Consider the following 6,000-nt stretch of genomic DNA (forward strand, 5'->3'; position numbering starts at 1 on the left):
ATTTCGCGAGCCATGATCGCGAGCAGTTCCGCCGTGCCCGCTGAGCGGGAGAATCGGGGGACCCTCACTAAACCGCTTCCCGTTTCCGCCGAGGGAGGGCAAGTCAAGAAGGTAGGAGAAGCTCCTCCCACAAGCGTGACGCGCCCGTTTCAAATCCCTCCGCTGTCGAAAGAAGAGTTCACTGGAAATGCTGCTTGTTCCGCTTCAATGGACAGATAATGACCACAGAGTGGTGCCAACTTGTCTTCGACCCCCACTTTTTAAAGGGGCCCTCCGGAGCTTTCTGCGATCGTCTGTTTATGTTGTTATATTGCGTAGTAGGTGCAAGTTAATATGTATACAAAGTTTTAGATTACAAAACCGATTATTAAGCAGATGGCAGATGAAATATACAGGGACTATTTTCTCTTGGAAGACAATCCCCCATTTCCTGCCCATCGCTAAAACTTGACCAATGGAAATGCTGCTTCTCGCGGTGAATGCGAACGTTATTATTGCAACACTTTTTAAGCTTGTTGTAAATTAGAGTTTGAGAAAAACGTAAACTGATTGTGGTGCGGGAAACATAGTCCGCAATTATCGCTCCAAAACCAGCGAACTATGTTTTCTCCCCGCAAGCTTGTTGCTAGGGGGGTGATGCGTCGGCGCGTCGGTTCGTCTGCTTTGCGGGACACATGGTCCTTCTTCCCGTGGATCCCGACTCCGAAGCCAGCTTTGCGATCCTTCCACGTCAACGAGTCACACTTTTCCTTGTCATCTGTGGGATGCGACTGCGTATTGCAGTAGCAGCGCGACGGTGCGGTGCGACGAACGACGATTGTCGAGCACAAAGTCCGGGCTCCTTGACGACGGTCCGCGCGTGTTCGAGAGATTCCTTCGCGGGTCGGCGGTCGGCCGCGTTGGTGACGCGCAGTGACGCCGGAATCCTTCGCTTGCTATTGGCTGACGCGTAAAGAGATGCCCTTCCCGTTTTCCGGGGTCATCTCAGAAAGGGGGGCGTGCTGGGGACTTTGATAGCAATTTTAGTAGGGAAATCCGCCGCGCATGGCCGTAATTTTATGATTGTTAGGATCCTTAGGGCCTGTAGATGGAGTCACCGCTATAAATAGACTAGGGATGTCGCGAACCACCCTTGGTTCGATTTCGAGAGGTTTCGATATTTGCAAAGCGAACTGAGGTTCGATTTCGAAAAATTTTGATCTTTTCATACCGACCGAGGTTCGAATTCGAAAAATTCGCAACTTTTGACCACAGCGGAGTTTCGAATTCGAAAATTTCGAAGCTTTCACGGTTTCTAAAATTTCGAATTCGAATATTTCGAATATTTTTTTACTTCAGGTTCGATAAATTCGAAGATTTCGAAATTTTTTTGAAATAAAATGCGAAAACCTCGAACGCTTCGAATTTTTATAGACATGAAGTTCGAACAATTCGAAGATTTCGAATTTCTTTCTGCATAAAGTTCGAAAAGTTCGAAGGTTTCGATTCTCTTTTAACGCTAAATTAAAAAAAAAAAAAAAAAAAAAAAAACTTTGAAGATTTTGAATTTTTTTTTAATCCAAGATTTCAAAGTTCGAAATCCGATTTTCAAGTTTTTCCACCAGTTTCAGTTTCAAATAACGTTTTCACGACTCACTGGTTTTCACAAAATCAAGTTTAGAAAAGTTAGGGTGTGATATCTACATTCTGCGAAGTTGGTCAGGCAATTAAATGAGACGACGAGTGTCCCGGACGTGCTAGAATATTTGCCAGTGCAGAATCGTGACCGCCAGCCCCGGGGGGGGTCTTTAACCTGCATCACGCAGTAGTGATTACACGAACACACTGTTTTACGAGACTCATCGAGTTCGAAACGGCCAGGGGCGAGCAGGAGGTTGAGGCTCAGAAAAACCTTGAAGCGACCAGGCAAACCACCTCGCCACCCCTTTCACGCCGGTAGTAATCCGACCGAACGCCGCCCGCGTGACGCTGGCATATAGTAAGTGAAGTTTGTAATTGTCCTGGAGGTTTATTTTCTGGGACGGAGGAATCGCTTCGCAAAAAGCACAAAAGCCGACACAACTCGAGGTCGAGGAGCGTTCTACCATAAAAGTGGCGTCGGAAGAGGAAAAACGGGGGGGAAAGGGGGTGGCGGGGGGGGGGGGGGGGGGGGGGGGGGCTTTAGCCTCCTTCTCCCCCTTGCAGGTATTTCGGACTGTTAAAGAAAACAATACGGGGAAAGAGGGCGTGGTCGAGCTTATTTTAATCCGAAATTATTTATGCATATGTATAGCTACTGTCGCTATTCACTGCATAAAAGATTGCGTAGATGGTCATTGTTAGAAACTCGTTGTCAGAAGGCACTACTCGTCACATGCTTAGTGGTTCGGAAGTTCAATGGTAACAAAAAAAAAAAAAAAGAATAAATGCGGGGATAAAAAGCAGAAGAAAAAAAAAAAAAACTATCACGAATTCGTCGGAAGTGTTCTATTCTTGCATATTCAGAGGTTCAGAACTTCGAAACAAATTTCTTTTACCAAAATGTGTACAGGCTAAAAGAAACACGTCCCAAGAACGTGAAGCGAAAAAAAAAAAAACGTTTTCTTTTAATGACGTGTTGAACTTGAACACTATTAGAAATCTTCTCCCATGAGTTAATTTATTCCTTAACGTGAAAAAAACAATAAGTACATTATTTTGTATTCTGCAGATGGCAATGATATGTACTGTTTGTGGTGTTAATTTAAATGCGATACCTCAAACAACTTAGACGAAAATAAATATCAAGTTTAGGTCATAATTGCATGCAGATACACGTTTGGAGATTTCTTCGAAACTCACGTTGAATAATAATAATCACATCTTAAAACGGCACTTACCTAGGCTATACATAGATCATTCTTAAAAAAAGTATAACATATCTACCATACATAGCTTCGGCTACAGCGTGTTTCAAATCTGGCACAAACGATAATCGTCAAAAACCCGTCGTCCTTCCTCCCCCTTCGGGGATTTATTTCTTTAAACCTAAGCATGCCAGAACTTTGAAACAAACGGCATTGTCTTTCGTAAGGAACGCAGCACCGCGTGTAAAAGTTCGAGAAAAAAAAAATTACGAATGTACCCCACTACTTGAAATCGAATGAAACCGTCCGCCGGTCTTTCGAAGTTCGACGAACGTCGAACTTTTACCCTAAAAGTTCGAAGTTCGTCGAATTCTGACTTTTCAGAATTCGAAAGTTCGAAACTTTTTGAATTCTCTTGATAAATAAGTTCAAAAGTTCGAAATTCATCGAATTTTTTTGTCAGTCAAATTCGGAAGTTTGACAAGCATCGAACCTTGCACCGCAATAAGTTCGAAAGTTCGAAAAAGATAGAATTTTATAGCGTAATAAGTTCGACGGTTCGAAAAGCGTCGAACTTCTTAGCTTAACAAGTTCGAAAATTCGACCTCTTTCGAATTTTACGATATAGACAATTCGAAAAATCGAAATCTTTCGAACCTTTCGAACCGCTTGATTCGATCATCGAAACTTCGATTCGAAAAAAGTTCGCGGCATCCCTAAAATAGACCATCGCAGAGCGCTCCGGAGGGCCCCTTTAAGAAAGCGACCTTTGTATTCATTGGAGGGGGAACTGAGCTCATGAAAGCAGCCTTTGTATGCATCGGAGGGGGAAGCTAATCCCCGAAAGTCGTATTTGTTTCCATAGGAGGGGGAAAACTCTGACCTCCCTCTCGTGGCTTCCACAATGCTAAGTCAAAGTCGAAAGATAAAGCAAATATGTACAGAAAGGCAAGACCCTCCTCGCGCGTTGGCCGCGACGCCACGGAAACGATGGGACGCTATTGGATGCGGAGGTAGCGGAGGGATATATGATTCCCTTTAAAGGGCATTTGCCGCTACGTTTTGCGCTTTCGGTTTCTATTTCTCAAAATTCGGCGTTTTTTTTTCGGTGTTTATTTTAAAATCCAATTTTCGGTTTTTTTCGGCGTATATTCATGCCCCCAAATGTTTATCGGCTATTTTCGGTGAATATAAAAAAATCACCTACGGACACCGGATCAGATTATCCTTGTAGCTCTGATATTTGTGATCACTCAAAGAATAACGCCACAGATACATTGAAAAAGTAATGGACACTTTATTTGCCAAACGTGTGCAACTGTAAAAGAATCAAGGAAAAAAAAGTACAAACAAGTCAGATATGAAGCCTATGCCCCCAAAAAATGGAACTTCACCTTCTGTATATCAGGATTACGTGATCTTATTATACTACATACACATGTACTTTCCCGGGTTCTCCTCGTTGATCCGCACTCTTTCTTTCCTGTTAATATGGCCTTGAGCTTCGAGAATGCCCTCTCACTGGCAGGCTGAGGAGATGAAGAGCTGCCGGAGCCAAAATCCAAAAGGCAGAATACGAGTCAGACAGATGAAGTGGGTGTGTGTTTTTTATTGCAACGCATGACGCATAGGACTTTATATTACATCCAGTGTTTGCGACTGGATATGACTGCGACTTGCGTCTTTGACTGCGACTTTTTGAAGCACAACACAACACGCAGAGCTTGCATCAAGTCAGTCTTCCTTACTACGAGTTCGAAAACACGCTCTTACATGGCGACGTCATGGGGGATTTCGGACTTCGCGTTCCGATCGATGATGCGCAGATTAAACCATTACGTCGTGATGGCATTCGCGTATCCCATACATTCCGACACGTTTCGATAGACACTGTCGTTCCACTTTTTCGCCAGGGCTCTGCGGTATGACTGCAAAGTGACCATTTCCGGTTAAAACTGAATTTTAGAAAATTGATTCGACGTAGTTTTATTGGTTTTTATCGGTTTAAATCGAAAGTGCCGAACCTAAAAACTGACCTTTTTCGGTTAAAACTGAATGTTCGAAAATGAGCTCGGCGTACTTTTATCGGATCTTATCGGTTTAAACCGAAAACTCCGAACCCTAGTTATTACCCAGTATTCAAAGTTCGCAGCACCGCCGCGGGATTGCGCCAAAGCCCCACTGGCTGCACTGGCTGTGGATTGAGTGATTGATTCAGTGATTGAAGTGCTGCACCACTGATCTCAATGACAATTGCTGGATCGCGCTTGCCGCTCCCGCAAGTGAAGCCACCGGGCTTCACTCGCTTGGGATACGATTTGCCGTTTTTGCTAGCCTTTGCTGCGGTTTTCCAGCGTGCTGACGACACGTTTTCTACTCGTTCGTCGTCATTCGCCGAAGAAGTTTTTTGAAGACTCTGTGTATTGTTGAGACTTGCCGTTGTGAACACGTGGAAAATTTTACGAACGTGCAGTGTCGCAGGAAAAAGGCACAACGCGTCGAAAGAAAGGGCTGGCGGCGTGTTCAAAGCTTCCTTGGCACGCCGAAGTGCCGTGTCTCTGTGCCTTCGCGCGCTTGGATACCGACCGAGAACCGACGCCGTGTGAATGTGTTTAGCGAGTGCAATGTGCGTGAAGCCGTATCAAAAGGTACAACTCGTCGAAAACGTGTCGCCGGTGTCGCGGCGTGATCAAAGCTTTCTTGGCACGCCGAGTGATGCATCTTTGTGCCTTCGCACGCTTGGATACCGGTCAAGAATTGACGCCGCGCCAAAGTTCTGAACGTGTGTCGCGCGTAGATGCCTTTAGTTCATTTATATATATCGGCCACGGAGTTCTGGATCGTCCAGCTGTTCCGGTGAGTTGCTATCAATAAAAGGGGGAGATCTGTACGTGTTCTTATGTACTATATTAACCATGGCTATGTCCCAAATCTACTCTAATAGATTCCGTGGGAGCACGAATAGGGCAACGTTGTGGAGCCAGGGGGGTTTTCGAAAGCAAAAGTACAAGACGGCGAGGAAAATCTTTGAAGCGCGGCCGATATGGTCGTGTGCAATCTGTTGACCAATTACAATTAGGCGAGCCGCGCTCAAACGTCAAGTGCAATTAAGTAGGTTGATAATAAGCCAGCACTGATCAGTGATGAGGAGCTGTTGTGCACGGGATTGTGTAAA

Source organism: Ixodes scapularis, unplaced genomic scaffold (assembly GCF_016920785.2).
Source record: "Ixodes scapularis isolate PalLabHiFi unplaced genomic scaffold, ASM1692078v2 PGA_scaffold0__279_contigs__length_252992795, whole genome shotgun sequence".
In the NCBI taxonomy this organism is placed as follows: domain Eukaryota; kingdom Metazoa; phylum Arthropoda; class Arachnida; order Ixodida; family Ixodidae; genus Ixodes; species Ixodes scapularis.